Raw genomic sequence first — 17,208 nt, forward strand, 5'->3', positions numbered from 1 at the left:
AAAACAGAACAGTATCTTAGTTATCAAAATGTTCTGGTTCTATTGTACGATATTACCTATGATTATATATATAAAAAAACAATTGTCAAAGAAATTTGCATTTCTAAGAAACATAAAACATAACGTTAATATCTTTTTACGTGAGATTGCACACTTGATCTCAAACATATGAAAAGAAAATTCGTATCCTTTTAATATGGGCCTGGGAAACAGAATATTATACACTGAAAGGGAGAAATGATGTTATAAATAGGCTACTTGATTGTTTATACATATATAACAGTTGCCAAAGTAGATAAAAAGGTCAGTCAGGTATAAACAACTTTGGCGATTCAAGGGTGCTTGACGCGTTCGGGACTTCGGGAGTGATCAGTCTCGATGACTCGAAACACTCACGAGCAGTCTTTACGTCAACGACGCGATGTGGTCAATATTGTCGTGCGGGTTTTCGGCTTTGCGGGCGCTGTTAGTCTCGCTTTCTCTATCGTTGTTCACCTCTAATGCTCACAAGCCAAATTGTGCAAATTGGCATATAGGCCTACCTGCAGAGCAGTGGCTCGCAACCTTTTCGACTGACGACACACTTTACTGAACGTCTGAACACGCATTATATTGCGACACACTTATTTGTTTTTGATTAGTAATAATAATAATAATAATAATAGTAATAATAATAATATAAATAACGGTAATTATAATATTATCAACTTCTATGCAGTATCTGGCATAAGTGTAAATAGCCCAATGTTAACACGAAAACGGGCGCATTCTTATCTAAATACAAGCATCTTGTTGAGCGGCGTTACAGAAAGACAAAGGTAGGCGTGGTAGGCCTAAGTGTCTACAGTTCCGAATAGCATCGTGCATTGCAGGCTCTATGCTCGGTTCATGTTTGTCGAGTATGGCGAAGTTCAATATTCGCCGATGTTCGCTTTGCAGGATGAAGTCTATCGTGTTTGTTCCACCTTGTTATAAAAATATTCGCTGTCCTACACTCCCATCCCTTAAAGTTTTAACCGTTTAAAAGAATTTTAGCACATCTTGCGATTAGTTTTCCATGTGAAATAAGTTGAAGTTTGTAATACCTTGGTTGCCTCTCTCATTTCGAACATTGCAGGACACCACTTCTGACCCATCTACACTGGATGTCCAATAAAAGTTTTTATTATTTTTGAAAATGTATTTATTAAAATTAATGTGAAGTCTGCTCTTGGTGTATTCACATAGTTCGTCAACACGTAGCCTTATAGTTGACAGGCCAACATACAAATCATATTCAAGATGCTTCAGTCTGTTTCTCTATATAGATTTCATTATTTGCATTGTAGAAAATGCTGATTCGCACAAGTATGACATTGAAAACAGGAGCAAAATTGTTATGGTTCTCTTTGCGATTGTGAGGTATTGGCATCGTGCATAAATTCAAAAGGACTGTACTGAAGTGTCTAGAAATGTTGTTTCCATGTTATAATCGCATTATAAATCTAACAACTAATTTTTCTCATTGATAGGTAAGTGGCAGTGTGTATGCTGATCTCACCAGATGTACTAAAAGGCAAAATCACCCATTCCGACTGTGAAACGGACAAGGTAGGGAAGTATTTTGTTACTGAAATTTGTAACGCATTTAGGTACCTTGTTCTTATCTTCTTCAGGCATTCTTTTTGATTTTGAATAAGCTGATTTTCAAAGCTTTCAACGAAGGAAAGCACAATAATATAAGACTGCGAAAACTTTTTTTTTTGCAAAATCTTTCAATTTTGTTTGTGACTGAAGTAATATTTTATGTTCTGTGTTGCATGCTTGCACTTAAAAGTTTAATCTCTCGAAAATTTCAGAAAGATATGCTAGTTTAACATACTAAAATTTACCTTCTAAAGGTCTTGTATACTCTGGCTTTTCGTCCTAAAAAAATAAGAAGCTCGTATTGAGAGTTGTCTGACAACTCTTAGATTTTCTTGTCAAATCTTACAACAAATTTACTGAATGTTCCTTTTGGAACAGATTGCAAAGCAACTATAATTAAAAAAAAATAACTCGTCTTGAAATTCTACCACTCGCATCAATGCTTTCCCGCTAGAAATTCAGTGTGTTTCAGAATGCAGCAATAAATCGGCTTCCATACACTCACAGTTTTCCAAACACTCTGGACTTAACTGGTCCTGTCTTTACATAAGCAATTTATCATTTCAATAGTCGTACTTAACACCAGTTCTAATAATCCCCCCTCAACAGTTATAATAATTAACGCCTCTTTGTGCAAGAAACGATGATTGTTGTCAGTATAGTTGGGTTCACTTCCCTCACGAAACATATAAAACCTTCAGTTTTCCTTGTTAATTCTGCTGCTTCATTGTAGAGACTTTCTGGGTGGCATAAAATTTATTTTTAAATTCTAAAATTTTGCGACACACACCATGGGAATAACTGATGTAGATTATAGTCGGTACTTTAGGCCGACTGCGAAACATCTCTCTAGGTCTGGTTAGAATATGATAAACGAGTTACACTTATAACTAAGGTCCTTCCCAGGTATCTGTAGATTAGAAAGACGAAACAAGACTTCTGCGCAAGTGGTATGTGGGAGGGCTAGGGCCAATGATCGCTCTGGGGGGAGGTGTTGGTTGAACGAAGCTAGCAATCGCTTGCAGGGATTGGATCTCTACTCTACCTTCTACCACGAGCATCTTACCCCTTAGCGGCTTCGAGCTGATGCTGCCCGCAATACACTCTGACAGATAGACTCCGCATCCATATGCGTGAAGTTACTCTACAGATTCCCGGAGCGGACCATAGATTGCGGAACTTCATGCAATTGCATGTTTTTATTGATTTGGCATATTGAAAATGTAAAAGTGGATCTTGGCCGATCATGCGTTTTATGTTCGAATAAAGCTAACTTTATATTGCGTAAATGCATATTTTAAAGGTTTTTCCTTTTAAATGCATATATTTTTTATTTTGCATATTTAAATCCATATATTGACATCTTTTCTTTTTTTATTATGTCAGAAATAAGACCAATAAATTAGTTATTTACTGTTGAGGACATGAAATTGCTGCGACGACAATGGATACTTCTCTCAGGTATAAGTTAGATCGTTTTCCATCTTAACATACTAGCCGTGTAAGTGTGATGTTTCAGGAGCCAGGGCGAAAATATGTGTCGTCTAGATGTCATTCAGACTTTTACTCTGATTTCGTAGAACTATATTTCGTATTTAGACTCATGCGACAATAAAATCACGTATTGTTGAGGTTATGAAACTGTTGCGACTACAATGCTGCTAGTGCGTTCTTATTTAATAGAAACAAAATTGAATGTATTTAAACACCTGCGACAGTGAACTCACTTCTCACATCATGTGATGTCGAGAGATCGTTCTCGGCATTTAAACTAATTCTCTTAGATAAGAGTAGAAGTTTCACAGTAAAGATCCTGAAGAAATCGTGGTTGTTTACTGCCACAGTAATTACGTGAAAGGTAAAGGAAGTTTTAAAAAAGATGGAAAGTTAGAAAATTAAAAGTGTACCAATTAAAATATATATGTAAAATGAATAATTAATACATTTATAGACAAAATAATAAATGTGGAAGTTATTTTAAATTATTTTCATTTAAATCATATTATTAAACCAAAGAGTATATTTACTGCATATATTTCAATTTTAGCGCATATTTAAACAATTTTACTGCATAGTTGCATGCATATTTTCAGGTTTTTTTAGTGCATAAAGTTCCGTGGTCTACTTATAACGTTGTACAAATAAGTGACTCGTTACAAAAAAATGTTTACACAGCGTAATACGGTGTTTAAATTGATAATAATTTTAAAATAATTCTATAAAGTTTCTGTTGTTAAAGAAGGAAGAAAGCTAGAATACTCGCTGATCGAGAAAAATTATTTTTTGCTGCTAGACTAAACTTTGAAAAACCCAAATTCGTCACTGAAAAGTTAAATTGGTGACATTGCAAATCAAACCCTCTCTCTGTTGTTTCATCCCTCTCAGAAAAAGTGGCCTGAAATCTTTACTCCATTGAATGGGCTCAAAATGGGCTATCGTCACCTGTTCATTAAATATCTTCGTAGTTATGTTAAATAAATACAGTACGCATTTAGGACTTAAGATTATTTATGCTCGACCGTGCCGAAATGTAGTAATTATACACCTGGTAGCAGTCCTTTAATGCATGTCATTAAAGTACAGGTGTTCAGCCAATGACAAGTCAGCTTACAGGTGTTCAGCCAATGACAAGTCAGCTTTGTACCGTTATAAAACCGCAAGTATCGATTATTCTCGGATATGCAATCGAAAGAGAATTAGCGAAAAGTCACGGAGGCTGGAAATCCAATACTGTCGCAGAAGGTTATGTTCTGTTACTATAATAATTAGAGCTAATTGTAAATAATATTCAAATAAATTCAATTTGTCATCTCGTTTTTCAATTCTAAATCAATTTTCAGGTTATACCAGAGTAATGTTCATCTTATTCTGTGCCAAAGTCAATTAAATCCGGCCTCGGAAAAAATCAATACTTTCGCGTCTGCGCACATCTCACAATTCAGGTCAGTTCGCACATAACCATAATTTTGAATACTTTCAAGTTAGAAATATGGTCGAGCATAAAAAGTCATATGAAACTTGCCTATAATGGTAATTAAGATGCTCGTATGAAAATTATGAAACTCGCTTGCGCTCGTTTCATAAGCAATCATACTTGCGTCTTAATTACTACCATTATAGGCTCGTTGCATAATGTACTATTTCAGTTTCATTATGAATATTCGAAACTCATACTTTATTTAATCACTAGTTGGTCTTTTGAAAACCATCGTGACAATGTTCATTAATTTGCTGATTATTCGCTACCGTACCGCTAAAATATACACAGTTATAAAAATTACATAGGTAATATTGTAATCTTAAATAAATTCGAAAATAACGTTTGTCATCAATAGGTTAGAGCAGCGTTTCTTAAACTTTTAACACCGCGGAACTTCTTTGATCTACATTATAGAGTAACCGCGGATCCTTTGTGGACCATTTTTCTTTGTTTTGCAATTATTATTATTATTATTATTATTATTATTATTATTATTATACATTTATTTAAGTGAAACATGTGCTAATAATGCACATACATAGTCATAGTATTGTATTTTCAATTTTATTGCAATTACAGGTTTTCTTTATTCTGTACTATGAAATTAAAAAAAAAAAAAAAACAAAAAAAAACAAAACAATTATCTTTATGATACGACACTGTATTATTTTTTATAAATATTTACCTAGTAATCAACGAATATGTGAAAACTAGTAAATCTAAATAACTATGTTCAGTGAGATGATTTAAGCCAGCAGGTTATTTTTGTGTCTGTTTATGGTGGAAAGCTTTACCCTTATTTCTGCTTCTGTATTTAATCTTTCGATTTCTTTTGTTGGACGCATATGCAGAAAGTCCAGCGTAAAAGTGATAAATTATAAATATTATTTTCGGTTTTAGATGTTTAATAATAATAATAATAATAATAATAATAATAATAATAATAATAATGTCATATTATAATTATTGTTGATATTTCATGTTATTATCGATTCATGGTTCAGTGATTTTTGTATAGTCTGCATTAAATAGTATCATTTTATTGTTATTGAATAAAATACAAAAACCATTTAGGACTCGCGGAACCCACACTATGAGAAACGGTGGTGGGTTAGAGTATAATTTTGTGTGATGTATGAAACAGTGTTTAACAGAGAACTGCTAGCTCATTTCGAAACATTCCCTCAAACTGCGCAAATTGTTAGACCTCCACAGCAGATATGCATTACAAAAAATTAGCTACCCATAGGCTACTAACTGTGAATTTATAGCTTAAAATACAAATTATAGAGTAGCCTTTGACCTTGAGTATATAGTGCTAACTCATCTGGTGAAGGTCGTTGTGTGCATGAATTTCTCTCACATGTCACGTGACACGTTATGCGTTCACGGAGGATATTAACTCAGCTACTCCAAGTACGTGCCATTATTTCTTAATTCAACATTCCAAATAATTTTTCACATCCTCACAATATGGATAAACAAATTGTTTATGTTTGTCTGCTATGAAGATCTGTGTGCTCAGTTTGCCGGAAGGTTTCGACATGACCTGATTAACCGTTCCTGTATAAACGGAGGAAACGTTGACAATAAAGTCGACCATACAGTGCAGATACATTTTACTAGCTTTGTTCGAACACTTAGTGTGTATGGTGGAATTCTGGCTGTTTGTTCGCTTATAAATCACTCTGCCAAAGCAGGAATGCTGTCCGTGGACAATTCGCATAGAACGAATAAAACTGTAATGTATGACCTTCTCGTCGATTTCTTTGTGGCACGTGTGTCCCCCACCATCTGCCTTCCTGCGCTATTGCTCTTTACAATCCAATGCTTTATTACTGGAGTTCGAATTAATAGACGCTAAGAAATTAAATTACGTAGGCAAAAATACATTAAAGTATACTGTAAGGTAAGAGACGCTTAATTAGGCAGTAAATGCTATCTTACAGTAACTTTTTTATTTTTTGTCACATCTTGAATTCATCATGTATTTAATTATAGCTACGTATCGAGAGAATCGTTTCCTTGGGGGGAGGGGGGCAAAGAAAAACCATAGAATTCCCATATAACGGGGTTATGGAAGACATCATTTACTGTACCTCCTCCCCCGTTATACCGTGGTACAGTTTATCGGAATATGATCATTTAATGAAGGTATTTTCGAGGGCATGTTTCTTACAGTGTTACATCCATAACCGCGATGTTTCGAACAGAGTTGTAAGACTTGAACTGTAGGTCTACTACAAATTATAATAGGGTATAACTTAAAACAATCTTCCTTTTTTTTTTTTTTTGTCTCTCGTACAGAAACACATGCACACATCAATAAAACTGCGTAACAGTGCTAAAAGAATTTTTTTTTATATTAAACTTTCCTCCCTGAAGATATCTTATGAACTGCAAATTCTAATTATTTTATTTAATCTCGTCTTTAAGTTTACACATTATAGGCTATCAGGATCACTTTTCTTTTTTCTGCATTGTTGTGCAGTATGTCATTCATACATCTCTAAGTGGAGGCCTGTACACCTCCAGACTTCTAACACATGAGTACAGGCTGTTACAAAATAAACATTACAGTGCTTTCATTCCTCAAACAAATAACATAACGCAGAAATATCTAAATAATCACACCAAACATACAAATAAATAATTTAACTGGGGTTTACAAATGAAAATGCAATAGCTGCCCGGATTTTTTACGTAGGACAGACAGGAAGATCCTTTCAAACAAGGTACAATGAAGACATTAAAGCTATAACTAAACCCTACATCACATCAAATTACGCAGAACATATTACCAACAACAATCACGACTACAATAACATAGAAACAGGTAGGCCTATGGAAATACTACACATCACACCAAAAATTTCCACAGTTAAACATATTAGAACAATACGAAATACTGTATACAAGCACACAATAACACACCCACAACATATAGTTAATACACAATTGCAATTCAATGTCCATACATTATTCGATATAATTTTATACGACACACAAACAACCACCCCCACCATAACAGCTACACTCCCTCCTATCCCTACAACTGACGAACGCAAATAAGAAACAAGATCAGCTGGAGCAGCAGTAGTTCGAAAGACACTGAAGATGACACCACACCGGTGTCGAAACGGGACCCGTCTGTCATAAGTTACATAATCTCTTTAAAATTATAACAGTTTTTCCTGCGGGACAAAATTCCGGCACACTGGCGACGCTGATATAACCTCGACGGTTGCGAGCGTCGTTAAATAAAACGTAACATACAAATATTTTATAACAGTTTTAATGTTTCAACTAAGAAAGTTTTTTTTTTTGAAGTTTTAAAGAAGCGTTAACGTGAACAAGAAACAATGAATTTTTGCCACAGTTCCTTAAATACAATTTTAAAAATAAGAGAGCTGAACATATCCTTGTTGTGGGCTTAAGGTACTAATGCAAGCAGCCTGTATTTACGTAATCATTGTTAAGACATTACTTGTACATATTTACTAATAATGTACGGCGTTATACATAATTTTGTGGAACATAACGTTATAACGCCATACTTTACAATATCTTTCAGTTGTAATTTGTAATGTAGTAGGGTAAAGTTGCCTAATTCCGTGATACGTTTTTTCACTGAATATTACGGGGTTGGGTATTTTGCTAGGAAGTTCACAAATGTTTCGAAAGTAGGCGAAAGATGCAGTCTTTCCAGAAAGATGTCTGACGCTACGGTCGAACGACAAAGCTTTGATTGGCATTCAATTTAAAAAAAAAAAAGTGGATAAATCGCAATATAGCGAACGCTAGTAGGGGAAGTTATCCCCACCCACATGAAATGTGCATTCGACACAAACACTCGCCTATCACGTAGCGTGTCTGATGAGCTAGTATGGGGAAAAGTGGAAGGGGTCGAGGGCGGAGCTTCTACGTTCGCTATATTGCGATTTGTCTAAAAAAAAATCACGGGATTAGAGGTATCACGGAAATAGGCAACTTTACCTTATACCATATTTTTGTGGAATAGGATATGGCAGCATGGTGCAGGGCCACCACCACTGAGACAAGACAAGATGAAACTGAACTACAATTTAAAAATAACAAAGACCTAATATGTCACTTCATCCGAAACCATTTTTAAAATTAATTACAAATTAAAGTGGTTGTACGTTATTAAATTTATCTTGAGGGTTAAGCCTATCTAAAGTAAAACATCTTCTTCCTGGGTACATTCTTAAATATAAGGTAGGTGAGCTATTTTCCGACATGGTCTTAATTACGACAGTGGGCTCTGCTGCAAAAACTTGTGGTCTAAACCGACAGAGGACTGCAGTTTCTTGAAGAAGTCTTAGAGCAATATCAGTTCCGTGATAAACAAGTTTGCAGAAGCGTTTCTCTGCCGGTCAGAGCGTGAGTAGACATTTTGTGTGATAGAAGTATTGTCTGAAGGAAGCATATTTTACTGAGTATTCTGCTTTTGACAAAGGTATGTAATTCATATTGGACATCATTCACAGTGTAAAGTATTGTAGTTTAATATGACGTTCATTAATTTCAGAATCTATCGATATGGATTGTGTAATAGCGCGATTAGTAACAGCAAACGAGGTGCTCTTAAATCCGACACATGTCGGAATTGTGAACCCTGTTGCACTGACTTCAGTTATGCCTACTACAGGATTTATGATAAAGCATCCCAATATAAATTCGAGTTATTTAATGCTCTTTAGCGTTGGAACGGCATACTTAGCAGTATTAATGCATTTTACCAAAATTACTGCATGCTTAGCTCAGAAATTAGGTACAAAATTCGTTATCTTTAATACCTCTTCTTTATTTTAGATTATGGGTAAGCCACTAGTGAAAATTCCTGAGGATGCAATGGCACGGGCTGTTGCAACTGTGAAGAATGGTATGCCTCTTAACACAGCTGCTACACGCTACGGTATAGCTAGGGACATGCTTAAGTATCATGTCAATGCCGGGGCTGAGAAGAAAGATATTGGTCGTCCTGCACTTTTAAGCTTCGCGCAAGAAAGAGAATTTGTGTAGCGACTTTTCCGACTTGCAGATGTAGGGATGCCGTTGACTAGTAAACTTGTGAAAAGAACTGTTTTCATATTTAGTGAAATAAACGGCATAAAGAATAATTTTAATAAAAACTTAGGGTTAGCTGGTAGGAAGTGGATGAAATTATTTCTAAAGCGGCATCAAGATGTGTCAAAAAGGAAAGCGGAAACTTTGAACCAGGGCAGGGCAATGAAACTAAATCGTGTAATTGTGAAAGACTATTTTGATAAACTGGAAGCCATAATGATCGAACATGGATTTATGGGAAAACCTGAGAATATTTACATTATCGATGAGAAGGGGTGTCGATTGACTCTTCATCACACACAGGAAGTTTTTGCTACTAAAGGCACTAAACGCTTACATTTGATTGCACCAGAACATGGAGAAAAATAACAATTGTAGATTGTTGCAACGCAGTAGGTCAAGCAATTCCTCCCATGATTCTCTTCAAGCTAAAAAGGAGACGACCGGAATGGGATGATGACATGCCCCCAGACACAGTTATTGAAATGACAGAAAAGGGCTCAATGACGTGTCAGGTCTTTATTAAATGGCTAGCTCATTTTGCTAAATTTAAATCTGTCGACAAATCTTTGCTCATTTTCGATGGTGCAAAATCTCACCTTGATGCCAATATCGTTGATGTAGCAGATGAGCATGGCATAATATTGTTTTGCTTGCCGAGTGATTGCACACACGAATTGCAGCCTCTAGACAAGGCAGTTTTCGGACCCTTCGAACAATACTGGGATCCTGCAGTTTTGCGGTACTGGAGCAATCATGGCGAAAGAACCATTACGAAAGCAAGATTTGGGAGAATTTTTCCGACGTTTGGTTGAAGTCCATGACTCCTAACAATATCATGTCTGGGTTTAGGGCCACTAGGATCTGTTCATTTAACCTTGAGGTAATACCAGATAGTGCATTCGCTCCCTCTGATTTATATTTTTTGCAACCATCCAAAAAAGATAGAGAGGGGTTAGAATCCGACGAGGAGAGTGACGGTAACAGTGAGCTTTGCAACTCATCAGTCACTGAATGTGCTAATGATAGTGGAGCTGCTGTGAATGACGAAAGGCTGTCAACAAGCTTCACATAAATTTTGACTTCACCCAAACTTAAGGAGAAGAAAACCAAGCCAAGACGTCCCGCTATGAACGCAAAAGCTCAGCGTATAGTGAAATCCTTATTCACGAAACGAAGAATCTTCCAAAGACTATAGCATCAAAAATTCCAAAGAAAATTTCCGAAAGTCCCAGTAAAACTACGTCTGTGCAGGATTTTCAAGAATCAGGACCAAGTGGAATGCCTTCAAAGAGAAAAGAAAGCTGGTTTTGCACAATATGTTTGGTGGACAGAGTCGCCGATATGCGATTGTGCTGCACGTGTAAGAAGTATGTGCATGAAGAATGTGCTGACAGAAGTGCTGATTTTCGAGGATCCTTCGTTTGTCCTGATTGTGAAGAAGACTGATAATGTATTTCTCCAGTCAAAGGATTTTTCTATCCAGTTTCTATGTACCAAAGTTTCAATCAAGAATATGTGTTGATATTTTCTACCTTGTTTTTTTTTTTTTTTCTCAAATCATCCTGCTTGTATTGTGTCACCATATTGAATGTGTTCAGATTTATTTAACTTGATAATTATAGTAATAAATATAATGAAAATGGTTTAGAAGTAATTAATTTCACTTATGTAGGGCTGCCTTAATGTTTCATAAGGTTATTGTTAAATTTGTTTATGTGTCGGAATTAAGGTACATCATGTGTCGGAATTAGGACCACAGGGTCGCAATTCCGACACTTTGTAAACTTTTCAAATTCGTTCTACTGTTTGAATTTCACTGTACGTATGTACCTGAAATATTTTTTTCTCAGTATTTGTGTAAATATACTAAACGTATACAAATTATAAAGTTTCCACGTTGAATGAAAAAATAAATATAAATTTTCAAAGCTTAGAGTGTCGGAATATGGCTCTTGTACCTTATGTCTCTTAATTCTCACATCGAACTTGTGAAAATAATGACAGCAAAATGAAAATGCATACTACATACCTCCTTTTGAGCAGAGTCGGCAGAAAATAACCCTGCCATCAACAGAGGAATTGAAATTTCCTGCAATCCACTGTGTAAATAGAACACTCTTAGCAGTGCTTTCCTTTGTTCTTTAACGTGGAACGTTTAGGCCGAAGTGGGCACCTATTCAGAAAAAATGTCCTTTACCATTTTCTTAATACTATACGCATATCTTGCTCCTTGAAAAAAACAAATACTTTGAAATTTTTTTCCATAATGTTTACTTCTACAAATGTAGTTACTTTTTTATACATCGAAAAACTGTTACGTGAGGCGTTTAGTTGCAAAACAGATACATCACTAAACATAATTTTTCAGTATGAAGGAGAAACGTTTGCAAAGAACGAAGGATTTGCAACCAATACTATTCTTTAATCATACAAATCCTGTGATATATCTGGCTTTTGAGGATAACAGTGCTACAGCAGTTGTAGAATCATATGAAGATATGAAATATAACATTAACTCATTTTCGAAATAAAAAGTGATGTATCTGATTTTGCAACTACACGCCTCACATATAGTCTTATGAAAATCGGCGCGTTAGAGATTAGGCCTATATCCGTTCCGACCCTTGACGATTGTAATAGCCTTGAAGAATAACGTTTTAGAGAAGGAGACTGTGCTTATTCGGATTTGGCCTTCTTAATGCATGTCTGACTGCATTATACTAACCTTTTCTTCCTACAATGATGAATTTAAACGTTACTATCGCCGTCTTTTGTTCCTATTGCTTCGAAGGTTATCAATAAACACCATGGTCCAAGGCAACTTCTCGAGACGGATTCTCCGACGGAGATATACTCGTGCAGTATTTGTATTTCGATATGTTTGTTGCCAGATTTTGTAAGACAGCTGCAGTAAATTTATGCATGAAAGCCTCTATTTTATTTACAAAGTCCTTCACTTACTCATTGGAAACAAATTTTAACTCTTGACTCGACTCACAATGACATAGTGTAGTAATGAATCTTTTACCAGTCTTGCCGATACATGAAACGATTGTAAGAAATGGAGTTAAATTTTCAAAGAAATTAAGAATAAGTTATACAGGATGGAAGTGAAATTTCCCAGCAGATTTTCAGAGCGAAAAGTTCATGTTGTATGTAACAAAAAAGTGCAATACCATATTGGTAGAAAGTTCATAGTTTTCTCAGAAAAAAAATTGTTTTTCCTAATTTCCCCCCCCCCTCTTATTCGGTATTACTCGACCAAGACCAGTGGAGTCCTGCAGCCCGGAGCCGTGGCGCTACTGCTCCTGCGTTCGTAATACCGCATCGTGATAGTTCACGTTACGCCCGCCGCTCCACTCGCCTCGGTCGAGTTATAACTATTGCGAGTAGAACCGTGACTTTTGTCCATATCGATAGAAAATCTAATAAAGAATAGTTTATCCTTCTGACGTATTTCAATAGCGTGGACGGTTTTCTTGTAAATATAATTTAAAAACACTAATTTCAAGTCACTGAACGTTGCAAACAGATTGCAACGTCGTAGCGAGAAAGGGAGACTCGCGTACAGAAACAGACCTGAGTTCTTTGACCTCTTACATCTTCATTACTAGAAGAAAGATTACTGTATTAGCGGCGATGTTGTCGAACTGCTGAAACTTCCAACTTAATTTTCTAATTAACCGTGCATTTAATTACAAAATGTAAGGTTTTATATTCCTTTAAGTGTACTATATCGCCCCTTTCAATCTGCAGGGTTATTTCACTTCCACCCTGTATGCCTACTGAGTTAGCAAATTGAATATAGACATTCTTAGGGATTGAAATGTTCCACCCATTTTATACATAAAGATTTAATGTAGGTCCCCCTAATAGTGTCCTGGAATGTACGAGTATGAGAGAGCAACCAAGACATTACAGACTTCGTCTTTATTTCATACGAAAAAGTAATCGCAATATAGCGGCCACGGGGGTGGCTTAGTCGGTTAAGGCGCTTGTCTGTCGATCTGAAGTTGCGCTCGGGCGCGGATTCGATCCCCGCTCGGGCTGATTACCTGGTTGGGTTTTTTCCGAGGCTTTCCCCAACCGTAAGGTGAATGCCAGGTAATCTATGACGAATCCTCGGCCTCATCTCGCAAAATACCATCTCGCTATCACCAATTTCATCGACGCTAAATAACCACGTACTTGATACAGCGTCGTTAAATAACCAATTTAAAAAGTCGCAGTATCTCTGCTAAAATTCTTAATTGGTTAAAACATGAAGGGGTAGGAGTGGAGGGTAGTGAAAGTTTTTATTACAAGGTAGAAGAAACACGACAGGCCTCCTCCTGCAGAGCGAACATCGGCGAATATCGAACTTCACCATACTCGACAAACCTGAAACCGAATATACCACCTGTAATGCACGACGTTACCCCCTAAATCACCTTTCTTTACGTCGTGTTAGTCGTGAGCTTTTCCTGTACAATAATTTCATACCGCGCAGATTGAGTGATGTCGGAGGTCCCGTCATTTACATTTAAAGTTATACAGTCCGCCGAATTAGCTTTGTGGTAGCGCGTCTGTCTCCAGACTAGCTGCCCCGGGTTCGATTCCCGGCGAGGCCATTTTCATGTAAAATTTCTACCTTGGGACTAGGAGAGCTGGCGGTGTAAACTTCTAATCACTAGATTGTGCACCAATATGCCTGGATTAAATCCAAAATCTCTCCGGAGTGCATATGAAGAGAAGGCATATGTCACTGTTGATAGTGATTCGTCCGTCGGACGGGGACGTTAAGCCTGGCGGACCACTTGGTGCTATTCGACAAGAATAGAGTACGTGTTCGGCACCGGGTTTCCCCTTCTCCCTACATCATCATCCTCACCCACTCCCTACACTACACTTAGGCCTACACATACACTCACCCTAGTACACGACATAACTCTCTACCAGGTACACAACATGCATAATGTGGCTCGTCCTACCATATATCCGCAATATGCGGAACCCGAATCACGCAAGTGAAGTGGCTAGGCATTAGGTACACACATTTAAAATTATAAAGCCGTGCAGCAGATATGATAATTCATAAGTCTGAAGAAGTGACAGGAAATTTAAGGAAATCCCAATGAGTGCGTGAAACGTCTAGGCCTGTACTCGAATTGAAGTAATAAAAATGCAATATGTCCTTTCTTTAACACTATACTCTATTTATTTGGTATTAGGTAGGCCTATATTTCCAGATTATTGTGTTGAAAACATCACTACAATAAATATAGAACAAAGCGAAACGGGCGGCGTGGAAAACCACTTACATTTCAGTTGCTATGACACCACGAGCGACATCATCGTATTACAAGATAATGGGACAATTTTATCCGTGTATAGGGTTCGGCTTAAACGTTTCACGTTAAAATAAAATATTCCAACGAATATATTCAATGACAAAATTAGCACAGTCTAGTATATAGTCACGAAGCTCAGTACGTAGTAAATATGCATCCATAGATAGTTGCTAACCACTAGGATCGCTACTATCGCCTCATTACAGACAATGCGAAATAGTACCTGCACAGTCTATTGTTCCTAGCACCCTCATAAACTCAAGCTTCGTGACTGTATATACTAGACTGTGATATTAGGTTAGTTAAATTAACTTAGCTTAAGAGTTTGAATGAGATTGACGACCAACTGTTCTCATATATTGTATATGAATACCAAAATTCTACAATTAAAACGCAAATGAGTGCTACGCAAGGAAAACTCAAGACCAACCAAGGACAAAGGATGTGGTGCCTACAAATATGTAATAAAAAAAAATGTGTGGATGTACCCAAAATGGACGATAGTGTATTTCACTCCAGAGTTCAAATTACTACCTAATGTTAAGTGGACTTCAAGAAGACTTATAAGAAATGTAATGAAACTGTAGCGATACAAAGGTGTTTATTGGGCAGCATTGAAGCCTAACTAGAGGCCATTCGGTATCTCGTAAAGCCTACCTGCGCGTGAGGGGAAGGAAAAAGTGGACTGAGAAGCTTCTCTCCCTCGCTACGCTTCGACTTGCAGGTAGCTAGCTCTCTTACCCCCACCATAAGATTCTTACTATGAGCTACGGCGCACGAGTGCATTTTGTTTCACGAGATCACGAATGACCTATACGGTTTTTGTACAGCCGTGATGGAGTGAGTTGCGTGCCGATTGGTCTGCCAGGTTAAGCTGGTTCCATCATCCGTCACATCACACATCAAATCCATATTATACCATATGGATTAGATCTACATGAGTCATGTCCAGACCAGGAGTGAGATTCAAGGGTGCTCCAGTGCTTCCGATGCAGATGAGTCGCCTAAAATTCACCATCACTTCCATCTACCAATCTTTCGATAAACCGCGAGAAACAGCCACCGTGATGGACGGTGGATTCGACGTTACGTAAACACAGTGGCGCACTATTTTTGAACACGGGGATGATAATGAAAGGAGATTTGTGAAAAGTGTTAGTGGAATGATGAGGAAAAGACGGGAGAATCCTGAGAAGAAACTTTCAACCTTGACTTTGTCCACCACAAATACAACTCCGTCATCGCCGAGATTGTCCTCTGGTCCGCTATCGTTGCCAGTTCTCTGCCAACTAAACTACAAAGGCGGCGTGTGAGTGTGATAAATATCAGAAAGAAGAAGAGAAAGAAGTGTTCAATGGAGCGAGTGGTTGAAATTGAGCCGAACCTCAGAGCTTTAAAGTAAACGACTAAAGCCATATTATGAATGTGGTTCGTGAATGCTTGCTTTATCGTACGCCCCTGACCTTTTCTTCTCGTTTATTGGTCGATAATGTAATATTTAGTTTAGGGATACGAGCGCCGTCTGATCGTCCATACAGTCACGCCAGTGAAGATCCCTAATTCTTGGCATATATCGTCACTGCTTTTCCTGTCTTGAAGTGTATATAGCCTGCTACATATCGCAAGAACTTCATTTCTGCCGACTCAATGTTCTTCCCCCGTCTTGGTCAGAGTCCAGTTTTCGGGTCCATAGAGCAAGACGGGAACAGTCATGACTTGACAGATTTCAAAAGGTTATCCTTCTTGTTTCCTTTGAGGTAGGTACATATTTATTGTTCCAATGTGATTAAACATACTTATTTTGATGTCACAGCTCATTGCCATTTATGATAGGCTTATTTTCTTTTTAATGTGTTGGTAATTGTTAGCTTTCTTATAAAATTCAAATATTTTTTTAATACTGTTCCTATAATTTCTGTGTTGGTAAATGTTAGCTTTTTTTTTTTATAAAATTCGAGTTTTTTTAATACTATTCCTATAATTTCTGTGTTGGTATTGTTAGCTTTTTTCTATAAAATTCAAGTTTTTTTTTTAAATACTGTTCCTATGATGTCTGTGTTGTATAATTTCTGTGTTGGTAATTGTTAGCTTTTTTTATAAAATTCAAGTTTTTTAATACTATTTCTATAATTTCTGTGTTGGTAATTTTAGCTTTTTTTTTACATGAAATTCAAGTTT

General features: G+C 36.8%; 1 protein-coding gene across 4 annotated transcripts in view; it reads left to right on the forward strand.

Moving 5' to 3' along the window:
- The window catches only part of Polr2H (DNA-directed RNA polymerases I, II, and III subunit Rpb8), a 603,575-nt gene that overhangs the window by 191,485 nt on the left and 394,882 nt on the right, over nt 1-17,208 (forward strand). The window contains exon 2 of one of the 4 annotated variants that reach the window (XM_069832960.1): nt 1,512-1,590. The exons of the other annotated variants lie outside the window; for them this stretch is intronic. The gene's annotated coding sequence lies outside the window, so the exon portion shown is untranslated. The remainder of the gene's footprint in view (nt 1-1,511; nt 1,591-17,208) is intronic. 4 annotated transcript variants of the gene reach the window in all.

Source organism: Periplaneta americana, chromosome 8, assembly GCF_040183065.1.
Source record: "Periplaneta americana isolate PAMFEO1 chromosome 8, P.americana_PAMFEO1_priV1, whole genome shotgun sequence".
Lineage (NCBI taxonomy): Eukaryota > Metazoa > Arthropoda > Insecta > Blattodea > Blattidae > Periplaneta > Periplaneta americana.